This window comes from Macaca mulatta, chromosome 4, assembly GCF_049350105.2.
Source record: "Macaca mulatta isolate MMU2019108-1 chromosome 4, T2T-MMU8v2.0, whole genome shotgun sequence".
In the NCBI taxonomy this organism is placed as follows: Eukaryota; Metazoa; Chordata; class Mammalia; order Primates; family Cercopithecidae; genus Macaca; species Macaca mulatta.
In genome coordinates, this window is record NC_133409.1 from 30,759,734 (window position 1) to 30,781,728 (window position 21,995).

The following is a 21,995-nucleotide window of genomic DNA, read 5'->3' on the forward strand; positions in this document are numbered from 1 at the left end:
TTGAGTTGCCAGGTATGGGAATCTCCAAATTTAGATAATATCAAATGTTTTCCAATTTATTTTATTATGCCAATTTATACTCCCACCATTAGTGTATAAGACTTTCCATTGTTCTATATTCTTGGCAACAGTTGATATTGCCAGATTTTTCCATTTTGCCTCTTTGATGGGTGTAAACAGTATCTCTTTTGTTTTAGTTTGCATTTCCCTGATCACGAAAAGAGGTTGATTCTGTTTTCAAAGATTTATTGGTCACCCTTGTTTCTTCTGAAAAGTTCCAGTTTCAGTCTTTTGCCTTATTCTTTCGTTTCTTCATGCAAGAGTCATTTGAATTGCTACTATATGCCAAGTACTATCACAGCCTGGAGGACACAAAAATGAATACAACATAGACCCTGCTCTCTGCTGTGGAGCTCTTGGCTTGTCTATAATTTTGTTGCCTTCAGCGATCAAATGAAGACTAAAAAACAGGAAAAATTTTTGAGCACCAATTATATGATTACTACTTTAACACAAAGTAATAAAAGTTGTGAACTCTGGTCTCAAGGAATTTACAGAAGCACAATTTACACAAAACAATAGCACACTATATAAAGTCCTATATATACTATAGAAATTCAGAGGCTATAATAAGCAGAAGAAAAGGTGATTGATCAAGTAGATCCATAGTCTAAATTTAAATTTGTTTCTTTTTAACTCATGGAAAAATATTTTTCTATAGTCTACTCATTAAAGTAAGAAGATAAAAAAGTAAAGAACCATTTTTGAGTCAATAGAATAATAATCAACATGGAGATGCAGCAAAGATTATTTTAAAATGGGTAAAAATTGTACTAAAGAATAAACCACTGTCACATATAAACAAGCCTATTCATAAGGGCGAGTACACTTGTATTTGTCATTAAACTTACTAATAAAAATTTCCCACTTCTTTCTATCAAATCTGCTAACTCCTAATAAGCAGCTACTAGATTAACTTTCACCAAACCTGGTAATGCATAGAATTCAATTATACATTTTAAAAATAACTTGCAATGTCATATGATTTTTCTTTGCTTCTATGCAAAAACTCCCCATAAACCACCCTATTTGTAATGATCTCTCTAAAGAAGACTCTCCATAGTGCCACCAGACAATTTGTTGTAATGGGGGAATATTAAAGAATATAAGATTCAGGCTGGGCACATCCTGATTGGAATTCTGATTCTTCCACATACTTGTGTGACTTTAGATAGGTTTACATAAACTTTCTGAACCTATGTTTTCTAAGCCACACAATACAAGAGTAACTATTATAAAGATTGACTTGATTGGTATGGACAAAGGACCCAATTCAGTGTTCAGTATCTAAAATAACTCAATTAAAGTCAGACATTATTCACAATAGCTCAGTTTAACTCTATTTCTACTTGCTCTTCTCTCAGCAGAAATGTAGAGCTGTCATTCATATAAGAATAGCATTATGATGGGCTCAGCCTGCATGTAATTGTTTTCAAGTGAAGTCCTAGAAGTCTACTTCTTGGTTTAATAATTTCTTTTGTTCATTCAATACTAGTCATATGTAAAGCACTGTACTAGATGCTGGTAAAATCCTTCCTTTCCTCCTTCCTCACTCCTGGTTACTCTTTCAGTATGCCGCGGCCCAAATCACCATTCACTGTAGTAGTCCAACTCTAGATGAATGACAATTTTGTGTTTAAAACAAAATAATTGGACAAGTCCAGGAGAAAATATTTTTTATATACAGCAAATAACTTTTGCTTTCTTTTGTGCAGGTTAAATAATTCCTATTCCTTTACTTTTGAAGCACCTGTTCACACGCGGAATATTTCTGCAACTAGTCCTTCAGCATTTTCCCCTTCTTCACAAGCACAGAATTGTGCACAATATTCTGGCTCTACAAAGCAGCAACTTTGAGCTGTGTGTGTAGGTGATGTACTCTATTGCTATGTCTAAATAACAATATCACTTTGAAATAATTTCATTCTTGACTAAAAATAACAATAGAATAAGTAAAGCACAACAAGATATTAACTAAAACATTAAAAAAACTCCATTAAAACATTAAAAATTTATCAAACAAGGATTCTATTAATGACTACACAGCAATCTCCAGACTGTATTTGCTTTTGTCTTTATTAACCTGACTTTTCCTGACTCTCATCCTTCAGACTTTCCTCGTATGTCCTCCTCCAGCCAAAGTCAAGCCGGCAAACTTTGGCCCTTTTTTTTTTTTTTTCTGCACCAATCTCTTGGCAAGCATTTCAACTATTGAAGCTTCAATTCTCACTGCAGAGGTGGATCTCCTTCAAATCTATCATCGTTAGTAACAGCTTCACTTGGGTGACCTCTCTTCAGTCCAAATCTAAATGCGACATGGCTTCCTCTATTGTCCCCAGTCTCAAACAGCACCCTTTTTTAAATTAATAGGCCATGATCAAAACCTTAATGATTTTCTCCTTTGATTCCTATTCAACTGTCATAGAAACAGTCTTGCTCACTTTTCTATACCTGTGCATACAAAGATGACTGGCATGGAGTAAGAATTACATAAGTGTATGCTAAATTGATGAATGAATGACAATAACTCTGTGAAGTATGCATGGATGCATGCAGGTTAGTATCTCTCTTGTACTCATTAGGATCCAGAGGCTCAGAGAGCTGGGTCCTTAACCCAGATAATGCGGCTGATATTGGCACAGTCAGGGTTAATTCACAGTCTCTGGCTCTGGAATAACCGTATTTCTTTGTTTTCATAAGATCTCTGTTTCTTCACTATATTTGCCCTTCTGCAGTATGTAGGTCATAAATAAGTTTGTTATCTCTCACATTAGTCCCTCAGCACCTTGAATCATGTTTCTGGCAATAACCTCCTGGACAGACTTCCTTACTGTGGTATGGGCTCCACCAGTCTGTTCTGTACCCAACGGTCACTGTCTTACCATCTGACTGTGCTTAATCTCCTCCATTTTCTCCTTCATCTCTTTATAGTATGCTATCTTCTCACGGCTACTTCCTTCTTGAAGTTCTCTTATCCTTTTATTGTCATTCTGACTACTCTTTCACCATTTTCTACCTCTTCCCTTTCTCCTTTACTGTATACTCTCCTGGGTTTTTTCCCTCGGTCTTCTATCCTTTTCATAGGTTTTTTCTTTGGGAAGTGCCCAAATCTTCTCAAACTTTTAAGTTAATGGCTCCAAAATCACTTCCTTCAATTCTAATTATCACCAAAATTCCCATTCTGTATTTTTGACCACCATTTAGCTGTGCCGCCTCTGTGGGGGCTCAAACTGAACTTGCCTTCTCTTCTTCATCAGTTTCTCCATCTCAACCTTCCTATTACTTGTAATGCCACCCCAATTTTACTAGCCACACAGAACAAATCACGGCTTCATAACTGATTCCTCCCTATTCTTAATCCTTTATATCCTATCAGACATCGAGTCCTCTTGGGTTCCCTTTGTAATTCCTTGACTTGTCTTAAGATCCTCCATAATCTGGCTGCAGCCACCTATCTGCCCTCATCTCCACTGTTCCCCAGCACAGGTTCCCTACTACAGCCAGTCTGATGCAGTTGTCCTCTTCGTTGCAGATACTAGACCGTGGTCATCCTGGATCCCTTAGAAGAAATGCCCATTCTCCTTTTCTCAGGCATTCCGGATACTTCTAACCTTTAGCTCCAGCTTGAAAAACAGTTTTAAAGTTCTATTTTGATTCTAGTGTTCACTTCCTTCTCCCTTCTTTTACCGCATATTGTGATTATTTGAAGTACCTGATACATAGCAAATAATCAATGAATGGTGCCAATTATTTTTGTTAATGGTAATAACATATTTTTGTCTTAATTGTCGAATGAGGTGAAAGCTTCTTAAGCACCAAGAATCACGTCTTTTCTTAACCCCATTACACCTATCACAGTGGACTTCCTGGAACATTAAGTACTCAGCATTCTCCTCTTCCCAATCAGTCTCAGCACAACTAAAAGGAAAGCAAAACAAATCCATTTTAGTTGCAATCAAGCTTTCAGTCTGTTTCTATGCTATGATGAAATTTCTCCTTAAAAAAAAAGGCAAAAAAAAAAAAAAAAATCCAACAGATCAAAAACTGGCAAAGGTTAGGATGGTTTAGAACTTTCAGGATCAAAAAAAAGTTAATGTCTATATAACACCATTTTTCTTTTTTTGACTCCAACATTTCCATATTTTCCTTTGAGGAACTCCCAGAATTCTACTTTACCCTGAATGTGGGAGTTACTAATGATAAGTAGGTGCATTTTTGAGGGGCCCATATGATTTATATACTGGCAATTGATACTCTGGATGGAAGACAATTACCATATTTGTGTAAATCTGTTATAGAAAATTTGAAATTAGCAAAAAATAATAATAATAATAACTAAATGGGTTATTAGAACACTATAAACTAGCTATGTAATAATTAGCCAACCATACATCTCAGACAAGATCTCATATTTATAAAGATGAGAGTAGGAATAGCTCCAATATAGGCAAATAATCTCCAAAGTACATAATCTGAATATATAGAAAAACTAAAAATTAACTCTAAGGATGATACTGAATAAGTATTATTCCTCATAAACTATTTTCATCTTTTATTAGTCAAACAAAATCAAGGTTAAACACGGGCTTAACTGACTGCTTGTAAACATCTAAATTATTTTTAAAAGCTGAACAATACAATTTTAGAATCACAGAACTTTATGTTATTTGATTGATTATAAATTACATTACCTGTAGAGATGGCGTATTTTAAGCCTTATATTAAATAACATTTTAAAACAGTCCATTTTTAATGATGAAAAAACCCCAACAAGCAAATGAAAAGTACATAAAACTTATGATTAAAAAAAAAAAAAAACCCAACCAGCAAATGAAAACTACACAAAACTCATGACTTCTACGTTGCTTGCAGGATGGATTCTACGTTGCTTGCAGGATTCAAAAATCAAAGAAAATAAAGTTTCCCTGACCGGGAATCGAACCCGGGCCGCGGCGGTGAGAGCGCCGAATCCTAGCCACTAGACCACCAGGGAACTTATTTGGTAGCTGTCTCTAAACATACTTGCTGCCTTAAAAATCTGTATTTCGTTCCTCTAACCAGTAGGAGGTAGAGTATTGCGTCTAAGCCACACCTACTTTGTTCTTGCTCTGAGTCTATTTCCTGAAATTGAAGCAAATTCTCGGCGCCTTCCGCCGAGCTCCCCGATGGCCCCTTAAGGAAAACACCTATAGCCTCCAAATCTAATCCTCTTCCGACTGCCATGCTGGAAAAGACATCCTGGAAATTCTCATTCTTTTACGTAACATGGAAATCTCTTTACCAAGACAAGTGTTGTCTGGACGCGTACTGTCCAGAGCCTTGTAATTTGCTTTATTATTTTATTAACCATTTTAGCCTCTCTTTCAAATCTAATTTCTGTCCCTCTCCGTCTTTCTTCGTTCTCTGTCACGCGGTTGTTGAGTCCCTCTAAACATTTTACTAAATCTGACGATAGACTGCCACCGGCTGAGAGCGTTTCTCGGTGAAGAGCCGGAGCGACCCCGCACTGTCCTGGGTGCAGAGCGCGTGCTCTACAAATGTGGGTGATGAAGGGCCACATAGCCTCATAGCACGCGGTTCTATTTTATTTATTTGGTGTAGGCAGGCTAACGAGGCTGGGAGAGCGGTGGGTGGTATGCCTAGTGAAGGATCAGGACGTCTGCCCAAGGTTCCAAGCAAATCCTTCAAACCCGCTGTGTTTATTATCCTACTTTCCAAACTGTTATTATCTGGGCAATTGCTTCACTTCTCCGCATTATATACTAGACACGGCCAGGAAATGATGCAATTACCAAAGGAATCAAGACACCTTACAGCAGAGTCTTAATTCCGAAACTCTCATAAAGTAAATGCAGAGGGCAGTAAGATATAACTCAGCTTTGAAAGTGCCAGCCGTTACATTGAAGAAATCTAACCCAAGAGACTTCGCTCCGCTGCAAGATGGAAGGAGGCTTAAGTAAGACATAAATTTGTAATGAACTTGCTCACAACATCCGGCGCCACTGTGAGTTGCAGTCATCATCCATTACCACAAAATTAGGTGAGCCTGTGCTTGAATCTCGTTTCTTTTTTTTTTTTTTTCCAGCAAATCAGAGATGAAGTTTAAATCATTGATATACTTTATCTGAAAATATGGAATAATATGAGAACAGGAAGATTTAAGGGGGTTATTAAGATAATAAGATAGAAAAATCATCAGAAGAAATTTCTACACTTCATTGTATTTTAAGTGGGACACTTCTTTCCTATCCCAAGGAATCTTAGATCAAGTTCAGTAGGTGGAGCTCTTACCTCTTAATTAAGGGGTTGCTAGACCTTAGCATTAGAGTATCTGGTTTTGAATAAAAAGATTAAGCAGATATTAGTTTAAATTTTTATAGGTTTAGTCACAATATTTTACGCAAAGTACAAAAGGGTATGGTGAAAGCCACCCTCCTACTCACTCCTTTCTTCTTCCTAGAAGTAATCAGTGTTACCAGCTTCTTCTATATCTCCCAGAAATGATCTATGCACATACAACACGTATCTAGTTCATTTTCCTCCAACTTTTTGGTTTTGAAACATCAAACCAACAGAAAGTTACAACTGTAGTACAATGAACACACATATACCCTTCATCTAGATCAGTGCCTTCCAATTTACAGCTCCAGCAACTTGTGGCTATTAGGCACTAAAATGTAGCCAGTATGAATAGATATTCTGTAAGTGTTGGATCCACACTGCACGTTTAAGCACTAGTATTTAGAAAAAGAAATGTAAAATATTGCGTTAATACTTTTTACTTTAATTACGTTTTTAAATGAGAATAATTGGATATATTGGGTTAAATAAAATATTAAAATTAATTTTGCTTTCTTTTTACTTTTTTAATGTAGCTACTAGGATATTTAAAATTATACATGTGCTTACATTATATTTCTGTCTTACAGTACTGTTCTAGATTCATCAATTATTAATATTTTCCATATTTGCTTTCTCTATTTTTTCAGAACCATTTGAGGTTAGCTGCAGACAGCATGATACTTTATCATACGTACTAAACACTTTATTATGCATCTACTAAGAGCAATCAATCTAATTATCATCTCAGGAAATTTAATTCCACGTTGTCATTTATTATATGGTCAATAATCAAATTTTCTAGTTGTCCTAATAATCTCGTTTATAGTTTTTCTTTTAATCTAGGATATACTCTTGGATTATACCTTGCATTTAGTTGTCACATGTCCGTAGTCTCCTTCCTTTAATCTGGAACAGTTTCCCCTAACTTTTTTCTTTTACATCATTGACCTTTTTGAATAGTGGAGTACAATAGTTTCAGAAAGTTCGCCAATTTAAATATTTCTTTTGGCGGGACAACTATCCTAAGTGATGTGTCTTTCTCAGTGCATTATATCAGAATGCACATAATTCCAGTGTATCACATTACCTGTAATGGGTAAGTGTGGTAGGCAGAACCATGTCCGCTTCACCCCACAACCCCAGAGATGTCACTGTCCTAATCCCCAGAACATGTTGACATGTCACCTTACATGGCAAAAGGAACTTTGCAAATGTGATTAAGATTTTGAGATGGAGGAGATTATCCTAGATTACCTGGATGGGCCCCAAATCATCACAAACATTCTTATGAGTGAAAGAGCAGGGCAGAGGCGTCAGGTCAGAGTGATGTGATGTGCAAAAGACTCATTTGGCCATTGCTGCCTTTGAAAAGGGAGGAAGGAGAACCACAAGCCAAGGAATGCAGGCAATTCCTTTTCTCCCATAGGCTTCCAGACAGAAAGCAGCTCTGCCAATATCTTGATTTTAGCTCAATGAGACTTATGTTGTGCTTCTGAACTACAGAACTGTAAGATAATAAATTTGCGTAGCTTTAAGTCCCTAATTTAGTGGCAATTTTTATGGTAGCAACAGGAAACTAGTACAGTAAGTACGGTCACTTGATTAAGGTGTCTGCCATATTTCTCCGTCATAAAGCTACCTTTTATAATTGTAATTAATTGGCAAATGTTGGAAAAAGCAAATATCAATGGTGGAAGTGATACTTTGAGACTGTAGACCAATCTGTTCCTCAGCAAACTTTTAGCCAATGGGTTTAGCATCCACTGATGATCCTTGTCTGAATCAATTATTGCTACAGTGATGGCAAAATGGTGATATTTTAATTTTATCATTCTTCTGAAAAGAACTTTCCTTCCTCTCCTCCCTCTTTTTATTCTTTATTTAATTTTTACATATCAGCCCGGACTCATATTCTTTTTTCTGTTTTAGTGAGTTTTTCTTCAATGTGTTATATTCTGTTGCTGTCATTATTCATTTAAAACCTAAATTGTCCCAAATTCAGCCAGGAGTCCATTCAAGCTGGCTCCTGTGTTCTTTTGGAATGTCCCTATACATTTTTGAGCACCTCTTTACTTTCAAGCACAACATGACCCAGGTACAGCCTGTATTTTATAACAGGAAGAATTTACATCTTCGTGCGTATATCTATTTTTCTTTAATTTCCTTTTTAATTTTTTTTTACACAAAGAGTAGCATACTCTACATGGTTTTCTGTATTTTTTAATCAATATCTTTAGAGGGTGTTCATTATTTAAATGGAGTTTCCTCATTGTTTTTGACAACCGCAGGGTAGGTATTCCACTGTACAGATATCTTACTAAAGCAGTTCCATATCATTGGGCATTTAGATTGTTTACAACCTTCTACTGTTACCAAAGTACAGCCAAAAATAACCTTGGAACAACATAATTTAACATTTAGTTTTTATTAACCTGCCCACAAGTGATTCATCTTATAGAGAGCCAATTTCTGATTTGAAAATGCTAGAAGAAAAATCATGGTATCCAATTCATATTCAACTATCATTATAATTTATTTATAATTTTTCAATTTGATCTCAACCTGAGTCAGCTGTCCTTCTTTTGTTTATTAAGCTATTCATTCATTTGACAAACATTTATTGAATCTAATATATGTCAGGTACTATGTTGGACACCAAAGACACCATACTGAACAAAACAGGATCCCTGACCTTCAAACTTAGTCTGGTGGAGTTCAAGTAACCAAGCAATTATGGTATAATAAGAGAAATGTATCTTTATACTAAGTTTATTTAATAGATTAAAAATCCATCTTTTATCACGTATATATGGAATATAAAATGGAATAGCCACACTAGAAAATAGTTTGGCAGTTTCTTAAAAAACTAAATATGCACTTACCATATGACTCAGCAAATGTACTCTTGGGCATTTATCCCAGAAAAATGAAAACTTATGTTCACATAAAACCTGCAAATGAATGTTCATAACAGTAGCTTTATTCATAATAGCCCAGAACTGGAGACAACTGAAATGCCGTTCAATGGGTGAATGGTTAAGCAAACTGTGGTATATCGATATGCCTTGAAATATTATCTGAAAAGGGAAGGAACGATTGATACATGTAATAACTTGAATAGATCTCAAGGGAATTATAGTAAGTGGCGAAAAAAGTCAATCTAAAAGGTACCATTTGATTCAATTTATATAGCATTCTTGAAATTATAGAGAAGGGAGATTAGTGGTTGCCAGGAATAGGGATGTGGTGAAGAGGAAGATCAGTATGATTCTAAAGGAGTAGCTTACGGGAGCCTCATGGTGATAGCTCTGTATTTTATTGTGGTGGTGATACAAGATATGATAACATTGCATAGAAACACACACACACACACACACACACCATGCATGAATGTATGTGAAACTGGTGAAACCTGGCTGGGCACGGTGGCTCACGCCTGTTATCCCAGCACTTTGGGAGGCCAAGGCGGGTCGATCACCTGAGGTCAGGAGTTCGAGACCAGCCTGGCCAACATGGTGAAACCCCATCTCTACTAAAAGTATAAAAACTAGCCGGGCGTGGTGGTGGGCACCTGTAATCGCAGTTACTCGGGAGGCTGAGGCAGGAGAATTGCTTGAACCCAGGAGATGGAGGCTGCAGTGAGCTGACACGGTGTCACTGTACTCCAGCCTTGGCACCAGAGTGAGACTCTGTCTCAAAAAAAAAAAAAAAGAAAAGAAAAAACTGGTGAGATCTGAATAAGCTCTCAAGATTGTACCAATGTCAATTTCCTGGTTCTGATATTGTAATATAATTATGTAAGATATGCAACATGGGGAGAAAACTAGGAGGAAACACAGGACTTCCCTGTACATTTTTTGCAACTATTTATTAATCTGTAATTATTTCCCTATTAGTATATTCACTGTAAATTTATTGTACCCAATAATACAAACCACCACCACATAATGTCACTTTTTTAGGGATTCCTTTCAAAATTTTAAATTATATTTTAGCACCAGTGTTGTAGCAGCTTATTTGAATATGTTTTTCAGAAAGTGTAAAAACTATGTCACGACTTCTCAAGCTACTGAACAGACTATTTGTAGAAGAAATAAGACGACAGGAAATTGTTCAAAAGCAGATTTTTTTAATTAACTGTGAATAAAAGAAAAGGACAGATTTATTGGGCTAACTCTAAATAATCAGCCATAAGTATGAAATGATGACAGCTATATGGACAACAATCCATGTCTATATACAGCAATATTTCTTTCTCAGTGCACTCTGGTAGACTCCACAAAGGCCAAGGTGATTTCTACCTCCTCTTCAGATTTATAACAAGCCAAATGAAGCACTGAACATAGGTCTAGCCACAAAAGGACACCTTTACATTTTTCTCAGAACTCAAGATATTATCATAATTAACCAGTAGACAAATGACCCCAGTTTGTGAAAATGAGCCACCACCTTCAATACTATTAAATAATAAACTCTCTTCTGCCTCTTTAGTTGCAGGATGGCTACTCGTATACCTCCACACATGATCATCAGTATTTGCCTCCTGTGTCTCAACCAGCCTGAGTCAAGTGTATGAAAAGAGGTGTTTCTCTCTGTGCTAGAGAAAGAAGGATAGGTTCACTAAAGAGTGAATTTTCTTGGTGCTAGTAGCCTAAGCTCATCACCTAATGCATAAAACTCGTCTCCCACACCTTTTGAGAGACCTTCTAAAGACATTTCAATATTTTCAGTAGCTCCAAGGTCATTACTTAACCAGTTTTGAAACTACACTCAAAACTTAAAAATTTTGTTAAAGGGTAAGCAACTTCCAAATTCTCCTTCTAAGTGACTTTATCCTGTTATTTATGCATCACATATGTACATACCCATTCCTGTAATCAAGTAATTCTAAATTTGGGACAAAATATCATACATAATAATCATTATCTTTTTTTTTTTTTTTTTTTGAGATGGAGTCTGGCTCTGTCACCCAGGCTGGAGTACATAAGTATGATCTCAGCTCAGTGCAACCTCTGCCTCTGAGGTTCAAGTGATTCTCCTGCCTCAGCCTCCCCAGTAGGTGGGATACAGGCATGTGCCACCATGCCCAACTAATTTTTCTATTTTTAGTATTGGCAGGTTTCATCATGTTGCCCAGACTTGTCTCGAACTCCTGACCTCAAGTGATCCACCCACCTTGTCCTCCCTAAATGCTGGGATTACAGGTGTGAAAATAGGCCAGGTGCAGTGGCTCATGTCTGTAATCCCAGCACTTTGGGAGGCTGAGGCAGATGGATTGCTTGAGCCTAGGAGTTTGAGACCAGCCTGGGCAACATGGTGAAACTCCATCTCTACAAAAAATACAAAAATTAGCCGGGTGTGGTGGTGCATGCCTGTAGTCCCAGCTACTTGGGAGACTGAGGTGGGAAGATCACTGGAGCCGGGAGTTGGAGGTCGCACTCTAGCTTGGGTGACAGAATGAGACCCTGTCTTGAAAAAAAAAAAAAGAACGGAAAAGAAAATACAGTGGCGCTCTAGATCAGCCAGACACTCAGTAGTCTTTCATTTGGGCAATGTTAGAGCAGTATTTGTCAATATTTTTAGAATTTTAATTTCATAAGAAGTTACTAGTGTTGTGTTCAAAAACAGAAATACTAATCATGCTGCTTCATTACAAGAATTGTCTTTAGATAGATAGGTAAGAAAAATACCAAACACATTTGTAGGATTGCCACTGTTTGGCAATGTTTCTCTAAGCCCGCCTACCTTAGTCCTCTAGAAAATCACTTGGGAGAAATCCTGTTGCCTGAACCCAGAGATCCAGCTGCCTCCCACAGGTTCAGCAAAGCAAGCAAATGGCAGAGTGAGTGAAGTGATCCCTCTCTTCTTCCTTTAGGAAAGGAAGGGATCTCTGCTCTTCTTATCTACTCCAAAGTCTCACCGTAGAAAGGTTGTTTATTCCTGCAAAAGTTAAATGACAAACCCACCTAAATTATCCTACAATGGCCTCTACCCTTCAACAGAGAAAGGCCAGTTTTCATATTTAAAAGAGGCCCTCACAGCCATAAAATCAGTGTAGTATTACATTTTTTCATTAATTCGGCATTTACCAAGTAACTTCCGCTAGCCAAGAACAGTGAAAAGTGTTAGGGATGCCATTTTTAAAAAGAACAACTTTATCATAATAAAGTATATTATTCTAGTAATACCTTTGATTGATGGCCACATTCTAGACTTTAGTCTAAGAACCACTCGGGATTATCTCCTTTAATTCCTATATCCACCCTATAAAGTTGGTACTGTTGCCATTCTTTATAGATAAAGCATATCCTTTACGGATAAAGCAACTGAGGTTAAGTAGTTTACCCAAGGTCAGCACGTGGTGGAGCTGTAGTCTGAAGCCAGAGCCTGAATTCTTAAAGATTACCATGTTCTTAAGAAGTACACTTTCTACTGAGGTTTGATCTGTAGTACACTAAGATTTCCCAAATTATTTCATGTATTATATCTTATCTGCCAATTAAAATTTGACCTATTTAGGGCAGTACTGTTCAAAATGATTTTCTGCAATAATGAAAATATTCTAGTCTGTGCTGTCCAAAAGCACAGTCTAGCCATAATTTAAATTTAAACGGCTACAAGTAGCTAATGCATACAGTACTGGACAACACATATAAGGAATAGTTTCATGTCTTCTGATTTCTCTATAAAGCCAAGGCTTAGGTAAATCAGTTAATGGAAAGGAACGAGTGAAGAATCTTTAGGAAGAGTTTGTACTCCCTTAGCTGGGGAGCAGAATCTTTATTATATCAGGACTTTCCGTATAATAAAAATGTTATAAGAAGCATGTGATACAGCGTGCAGTCCTAGAGGAGTTCATAAAGATAGATTCTTAAATTCCTTGCAGTATCTTTGGAAGACTGCCTTTTTTATTTTTTGAGATGGAGTCTCACTCTGTCACCAGGCTGGAGTGCAGTGGTGTGATCTTGGCTCACTGCAACCTCTGCCTCCCGGTTTCTAGTGATTCTCCTGCCTCAGCCTCCCAAGTAGCTGAGACTACAGGTCCGCGCCACCACACCCAGCTATTTGTGTGTGAGTGTGTGTGTTTAGTAGAGACGGGCTTTCACCATGTTGGCCAGGATGGTCTCGATCTCTTGACCTTGTGATCTGCCCGCCTCGGCCTCCCAAAGTGCTGGGATTACAAGCGTGAGCCACCGCGCTTGTTGGCCAGAAGACTGAAGTTTTATAATTGATGGTCACAACTTTAAAAATACATGCTCAGTTATAGCTTTTTGTCTAATAAAAAAATCACTGCTTAATTTATTTACAAAACATGGAGTCCATAGAGAGAAAAACAACAGGGGCCTCTTGGTAGTAAAAGGATGAGAAACAGTGAAAACCTGTAAGTCAATGGACATTTCCTTCAGAAACTACATTCAAAACTTAAAAATTTTGTTAAAGAGTAAGCAACTGCCAAATTCTCCTCCTAAGTGACTTCATCCTGTTACTTATACATCAGTTACGTACATATACATTCCTATCATCAAGTAATTCTAAATTTGGGAAAATATCATAAATAATAATAGTTATCTTTTGAAAATAAACTGGGGCTCTAGATCAACCAGAGTGTCAGGAAGCAGCCAAGTCACGCCCCACTGGGTGCTTCCTGGACAAGCGCAGTGCAGCTCCCACAGGGCCTCACACCCAACCTTCAATTTGCTTAAAAGAACTATCTCAAAAAATCTTAGCTATTTAATGACAATTTGTCCTTGCCATGGAACATGTTTTTCTTTTGCCTGATTTTTAATAACCTTAGATTTCAAAATCATAAAAGCACTCATCAAAGAACTGTGAGAGCAGCTCAGCGTCTCTGGAGATCTCAAACCATGTTCCTTTGATACAATGCAATCAACTCTTTATATTTTAGGAACCTAATTTTCCCTTACTAAATGCTAAATAATTTACAAATAACACAATGGCTACGGAAAAAAAATCCAACATCTTTACATCCAAATCCTAAAGATATAAACCTGACGTCTAAATTAATACGTGCTTAGTGCAAAATTGGACAATTATTCCACATTTGCAGTATAGTATAACATGACCACCAGCTACTGAAATGCCAAAGCCACCACTGTTAACGCTTTGCTCCGCCTTCCGGAGAGTTTATTACAGCTTAAGCAGCGTCAACAACCCAGAGGAGGCCGCTTTCTAGTTTATCTGTGTGGAAGGCCTGTGACACAGTTAACAGACTATTGCAGGCCCTTCCTTGGGATATTTTTCTGCGTATAAGAGTGAATGAACTCCACTGCCAGATCTTCCTAGTCATCTTGCAGTGCTGGTCATGGGACCGCAGAGGGAACAGCACACAACTGGGGATGGGGAGCTCACAGGCACGGGCCTCGCAGCTGATGCAAACCTTCCCCCTCCAAGGTTCTCTCGAGTATCTGCCAAGAGTCGGCTGGAGGGCCCAACTGCTATGTTCCTATTGCCGTAATGACTGCAGTTTGGCAGCATCCAGGATGCTGTACCGGGAACGGGAGGGGGAGGAGATGGTGGGCCCCTCTGCTAAATGCAAAGCCGGAAGGGACAGAAGGATGAATTTATTGTGGCCATCGGTCCCGAGGTGGAAGGAAAGTCAAAGGGCTTTAAAGCTGGGGAGACGCTCTAACTCCTGCTCTGCTGTCAAAGCCTTACTTCCCAGGAAGAGTGGGGGCTAAGGCGGGCCAGCTCTAAGGGGATGCGGCCCGGGGTGAGGTAAGAGGACCCTCCTAGGTGCCACTGCCAGGCGGCGGTTCGCTGGGGCACCAAGGCGCCCGCACTCGGGAGGCGCCACAAAGGGCCGAGGCCTGCGGAGGCCGCGCGCGCAGCTCTCCGGGGCGGAGCCGCCGGGCTAGAGGCAGCGGGGGCTGCAGCAGCCGCGGGTAGCCGGAGTGCCCAGCCTCCCAGCTCGGAGGTCGCGGGGGGCGGGGAGGATGCCGCAATTGCAGCCCGAGCCGCGGAACCCGGTCGCCTATCTCCCCGGCCCCCGCAACCGCGGTGGGGTGCAGCGCGCGCCACGGGCCGGGCGGAGCTAGAGGCGGGCGTCTGCACAGTGTCGCGCCACCCGCGGCTCCCCGCCTTCGGCCGGGCTCGGGAGCCCGTCGCTGCCGATGCCCTGACGGTGGGCGCAGCTGCGTGGCTGGCGAGGCGTCGCGCGTGGGGAGAGGCCTAAGACACCCCGACTGCGGCGGCTGCGCCCACGCGATTGGGCCGCGGGGCCCCGCGGGCGCGCGCCTTGGAGCTCCCGCCTCCTCCCCTTGCTCCTCCTCGGCGTACGGTCCTCCCCTGACCCCTCCTTCCACCCGCCGGGAGGATGCGCTCCCCGGCGCCCAGCAGCAGAGGCCACCGCTGCCAGAAATGCATGCGTCTGATCCCCTTCTCCCGGACCCCAGGAGCCGGCGCCCCCGCCCTGTAGGTAGGTGGTGAGGCGGGGCCCAGCCCTCGCCGCCGCCCGCTGCTGATGCTGCCGCCGAGAGGCCGCGGGCAGGGTCCAGGACCGGCCAAACTTGCCTCCCGCCGGGGGCTCGGTGGAGCGCTCGGAGGTGTGCTAATGGCGCTGGGCGCAGCCCCCTGTGAACCTGAAAACCTCTGCTTGAGCTCGGGAGGCCGAGCGGGGGCGAAGGAGAGCTTGACCCTTCCCCGCCAACCCCCTGGGGGCTGTGGGGGTGCGCGCCCCGCGGTGCGGGAGTGGGGAGGACAGGTTGGCATGGGGCTTATTTGGGGAAAAGACCGTTGGATTTTCAGCAGCTCAGGTGGAAATATGTCACTGTGTTTTTCCGGCTGGATTAGCAGATACGTTCTTCCCGTCTTTCTAGCCAAAACATGTAGACAGGCAAAGGGTTATATTAGCGGCATGTAGAAGTCGCTGTGGATTTTTGTGTATTTCAGAGCTAGTTGGTTGGTATATAAAACCGATGGTGCAAACCCTTACCGTCAACACGTTAGGGCCAGTTTAAAGAAGGTCCTTCTAGAAGTCAGATTATTCGGGAGATCGATGAGGCTGGGGGATATTGTTGTGCTGCGTATTTAGGAGCCTCTGCTTACGTGAAGGGATGTGTTTTAAGAGTGGCAACTTTGATACAGGTGTCGGGAGTTGAGATTCTGCCGGAAGGATGTACCGGGTCAGCCAGCAGAGGCAGCCTTGTGCCCAGCCTAACTTCCAACTCGGTGTTATGCTCTGTATTTCTTAGAAACTGGTTATCTGTGAATGATTTTCCCCTCTAGGTGTAAAGTTTATACGTTAGAGCTTTTGGCAAGATTCTCTCTTCCCAGGCTATCATTTTTTGTTTTATATTCAGGTATAAGGTTTAAAGTTTTGAAAAATGCATCACTGTAAGCTCCAATTTTATAGTCACTTAGGTATAGAAATTTGGAGAAGTGACTCAGTATAAGCTCAAAAAGGACAGAATCTTGAATCTTTCTTTTAAATCCTATAATCTTCTGCATCTTATACAGAATAAGTGCTCATTAGTTATTTGTTGAATGAATGAACTGTGTTTCAAGCTTTCATCTAAAAACCACAATTTAGAATCACAGAATTGTTCTGTGGCTGGTGAAATTTAATTGGATTTCAAAAATTGCTTCTTCATATAAATAGGCAAACTCAGTTATTTTAACATTTATATTTCAATTCTGACATTTTTAGGACCATATGCTGTCTTTCTGTAATGTGTCATTAAGGTTATGAGGTAATTCTCCCCAACTCCTAAGTTCATTTCGTGTCTAAGCTTGCAAAATTTCCAGTCTCATTGGTAATCATGCCTACTTCAACTGTGCTCTCAAACACAATTTAAAAAGTAAAAGTCGTGTTTCAAAGAAAATTCTAAGTTACCCCAGAGGAAACAATGATTTGGTTAATAAGTGATGGTTAATAACTTGTTTTAGAGTTGAGTTTTTCTGGTTTGATCTAATTATCATGTCTTTTATTACAGGCAAAAGTAGAAATAAAACATTTAGAAGTGTCTGTGATTCTTAAATGATTCAAAATGTAAGATATAGATGCACAATTTAAACTGTTTTCTCCTAAGTATAGAAACACATCAGTTTCTAAATTTGACAGCCAGGAGATTGTGAAATGAGGGTTTGGAAGATACAGTGGAAGATAACTGCTTTAAAATGTTATATGTTTTTGAAAAAGAAAAAAAGGTTAACTGCATCACACTTTATTTGCTTTATTTTTACACTATGATATTTTCTGTTTTGATTTCATTTTTTTTCCATCGCATGAATTTCATGAGTCAGTGTGAACTTCTTTCAATCTCTGCTTAACAATATTATCTGGGTGCGCTCCCAGATTTTCTTTCTGACATTTTAATGCATCTTTACCATCTTCACTTCATATTACCCAAATGACTTATTTTTACACAATATGGTAGGCCATACTTTATTACTATTGCTTCTCCAACCTACTTATTTTGTTCCTAGATGGATAAGGAAACAAAACTTTTCTATAAAAGGTAATAAGACTGTAGGAACCAACAGTGAGAGGGAATTTATGAAAAAAATTAATTTGTTATGATTTATTAAAACAAATCCTAAATTCTCTCCTGTAAAAAAGATAATTACATTTTACACTTCTTAAATTTGTAACCCAGGGTATTGAGCAATTAATTTACCTGACTCTTCCTTGCACACTAAGCTTTTCAAAAAAGCCCTCCCCTTTGGTTACGGTAAGCTCTCTTTACCTTGTTACTTGTAAGCACTTATGTGTTCATTTTACACATAGGAGTTGAGCCTTTAACTGCTCAGTTTAACTGCTATTACTTTGGCCTTGGAATCACAGTCAAATAAAAGGTCTAATCTCAGATTCGAAGAGGTATTTTTCTCTTGTGTGTCCTGCATCCAAATGCGCAGTGCCTCTGGGATTGGATGTTTCTCTCTTGGGTCCTACCTCCTGATTCCCCAGCACTCCGCCTCCAGAAGCACCACCAGAATGCAATCCAAGACCTGGATTTCCTCTGTCTTTCTCTATCTTCCTAAAGGCTGTATTTTAGAAACCTCTATTCCTTTCTTGTTAAATGCCATTTACCATTGTTTTTAAAATCCCAGTCCATAATTTTTTGTTTGTTTAAATTCAACAGGATCCACTCAATTCACGTGTACTGGAATCAAAATTGTTGACTGCAGAAAAAAATATACAGAAGTAAATTTGTTTGACCTTGAATTTCAGATATAAGGAGTACATGAAGAGTAATTGTTGTCTACTGGTCTCCCCTCAACAGTGATACAAAATGCATTTGTTTCTGCACATTCCAGAGAATATGAATTTTCTGTTGCTAAATTTGATCAGAAGCTTAATTGAGAGAAATGATGTTTATGGGGGGTTGGCTGAACAAAAGCCATGACGTCAACCTATTCCCTTCCAATACTAGCTGTTGGACCAGGAGTCTACCCAGATCTTCAGAATCTGTACTTTGGTACCTTGTTTTGCATTCTTAACACACCCCCCCTCCATATGCCCACACTGAGGGATTTTATTAATACAGCTGGAGGAAAATTACTATTATGTTACTTTAGAAATATGGTTATGATCATGGTTCTTTCTATAGTTCCTGTTTGAAGACTCATGCAAGAAATTCCTTTTAACTTTAAATGCCAAAGAAAAACTTTACTTACCCTGAACAATTTGTGTGTGTGTGTGTTGTCTTTTCATCATGCAAAATGAGAATCAAATCACTGATTATATTTCCCTTTCTAACTTGGCAACTAGGAAATGAATAGTCAAATTTGCAACTGAATTTTAATAATCATATAAAAATTCATAACCTAATATTAATATTCTGTCTTTCCCTATGGTCTTGAGCTTCTGTTCTACCTTGTTTTTCTTGATTCTGATGTTTATGTAATTATACTTTTCCATTTGATTGAATTATATTCTTTTAAGATGACTCATATCCTTTGTGGAACAAGGCAGATTATAAAACATAAAACCAAATAAATGAAAACATTGCACAATTGATCTCTGGACACAGTATGTTTTTGATGAATAAGTTTAATTGGTTACATTAAATGTTTTGAACAAGAATTGCAAATTTAGTGCATTTGAACTTAGCCAAATGGAAAACAATGTTACATAGTTTTACAAAACTTTTTTTTAAACTCTTGCATGTATATTCACTCATTACTAATTTGAAATTAATAAAGCCATTCAATTTAAGTCAATTATATTTGGAGTACCTGCCTTAAATGCTATATAGGTTGAACAGGAGTTTCAATAGAATAAAGTCATTTTCAGCCAAAGGGCCTAACTTAGCATAACACTCACCAGAGTGGATCAAAAATCTGACCTTCACATCAGTGATTCATGTGATTTATTCTTGTTTTAATAAATTATGGAGTCTTCTCTGAGCCTCTTTTATTTACCATGAAATCTAAAAGATTGAGCTCCTGGAGTTAATTCTTCATATTGATGTTTTAACACCTAATTGTTAAGTTGGTTGAATTTACCCAGGTAACCCAGTATTTACATCGACATGATAAGTTGAGCTTGATATATTTATCACCACGGTAAGCAGAAAGATCGGCCTTTCTCAAGGGTCAGCCATTCGTACAGTCTGGTAGCCTTTGGCATAAAAATGATCTGAATTCAAAAGTGCAACTTAAACATAAGAGGGGGTTTGGAGGGGGACCTGGGCAGGTTTTTACAGAGAGGCATCTCATTCTGATAACCTTCATGTCTTTTTTAAAATTTATTTTTAGAATAGGTAGTATCCTCATGGTTCAAAAGGTACAAATGACTCTAGAGTGAAAGTACTCCCTCTCATACTCATTCACCTGTCACCCATTTCACTAATCCACAGGTAACCAGTGTTAGTTAATTGATAATCTTCTAGTGACATTTTATGCATGTGCAAGCAAATATGAACATGGAAGCTGTTCATTTTCTCTCCTAACCTGTCTCTAATTCACTCTGTTCCATCCCCACTGCTTCTGTTTTGCTCCTTAGATGCCTTGGACTGTTGTCTGCATTCTGCCTTGCTCTGCATTTCAGCCGCCCCATTTCAGCAGGCTGTCCTTCTAAACTTCCCCCATCAGACCTTCTAAAACATTTCCATCATACACGGGAAGGAATCTGCACATCTTACCCTGTTCTCTTGGACCCTGAGAGATTCATCTCCTGTCTCTATCCCTCCTTGTCATGCGTTTTACCCACAGTCATTCTTAGCTAAGTCCCCTTGACCCATTTCATAGACCCATAAAAAACCTGATGGAAGTTCAAGTTGTTATCATGCACAGCAAATACCATTTACCTACATATCCTTATTTGTGGATCCCCAAGCTAAAAATTTGTGTTTTAGAAATACAAAACTAATTGCCACTTTGTGCTCACGGATAGAGTATGATTTTTCTTCTCCACGTTTTTTCCCTCTGCTTGGAACATGCTGTCCAATTTTCATGAGCAAGCCACACTCATTTCTGGTGTCATCTTTAGGGGCATTTCTTAGCTGAGATTCTGTAAACTCATGGAGCCTTCCACATGTAATTAGTGTCCCAAGTAGGCTTCCATACTAGGAATAATTTTCCATACTAGGAATAATTTTTTATATTAGCTGTGTTATAGCTAATAGCTATACTTTGCTTCTAGCAAAATTGACGTTCTGGTAAAACTTAACGATGATTTTGGATAGTATGTAAGATTGGTAAAAAAAAAAATCAAAGTTGAAGCTTTTATTTAATTATTCATCCTTCTTCTCTCTCCACCCCCCTCCCACCTCAATATAAATCACTTGTCCCTCAGTATCTGCAGGGGATTGGTTCCAGGGGTGGGTTCCAGGACCCCTGCAGATATCAAAATCTGAGGATGCTCAGGTTCCTGATATAAAATGTGACCGTATTTGCATATAATCTATGCACATCCTCCTGTATATTTAAACTCATCTCTATATGACTTGAAATACCCCAATACAGTGTAAATACTAAGTAGATAGTTGTTATAGTACAATGTTTAGAGAATAATGACAAGGAAAAATGTCTGTACATGTTCAGTACACAACCATCCAACAATTCATTTTTTTCTTCAAGCTTTTTTTTTTTTTTTTTGAGACAGATTCCCACTGTTTTGAGACAGACTCCCTCTGTCACCTGGGCTGGACTGCAGTGATGTAATCTTGGCTCGCTGCAACCTCCACTTCCCAGATTCAAGTGATTCTCTTGCCTCAGCCTCCTGAGTAGCTGGGATTACAGGCATGTGCCACCAAGCCCAGCTAATTTTTGTATTTTCAGTAGAGACAGGATTTCACCATGTTGTCCCTACTGGTCTCGAACTCCTGACCTCAAGTGATCCGCTTGGTTGGTTGATTCCATGGATACAGAACCCATGGATATGGAAGGCCACCTGTGCATGTCCAAATCAATTTTTTTTAGCAGCCCTTGCTTACTTTACTAATTCTCAAACACTGTGTTAACACCCATTAAAAATAGCTTTGGTATTTATTATGACACTCATCTGGGAGAGTGTCTTTTATGCCTCCCACTCTACTTTTCTTCTGTGGTTGGTACATAAAGGGGTGAAAGCCTCCATATAGGGTGTCACTGAAGTTTGGGGATCAGCCAGGCAAAAAGGGTACTCTTAA

The 21,995-nt window shown here is 39.1% G+C and overlaps 1 protein-coding gene and 1 non-coding gene across 40 annotated transcripts in view; one reads left to right on the forward strand and one right to left on the reverse strand.

Moving 5' to 3' along the window:
• Positions 1 to 4,981: 4,981 nt before the first annotated feature.
• Positions 4,982 to 5,053, reverse strand: TRNAE-CUC (transfer RNA glutamic acid (anticodon CUC)). Its single transcript has one exon. It is a non-coding gene; the product is annotated as a tRNA-Glu (tRNA).
• A 632-nt stretch (positions 5,054 to 5,685) lies between these two features.
• Positions 5,686 to 21,995, forward strand: part of NCOA7 (nuclear receptor coactivator 7) — a 159,889-nt gene continuing 143,579 nt past the window's right edge. For 31 of the 39 annotated variants that reach the window (XM_077999358.1, XM_077999376.1, XM_077999359.1 and 28 more), the window contains exon 1: positions 15,758 to 15,838. The gene's annotated coding sequence lies outside the window, so the exon portion shown is untranslated. Of the gene's footprint in view, positions 6,101 to 15,757; positions 15,966 to 21,995 lie in introns of those variants that run through there. The other 8 variants (XM_028847073.2, XM_077999370.1, XM_077999373.1 and 5 more) reach the window with 5 other exon arrangements.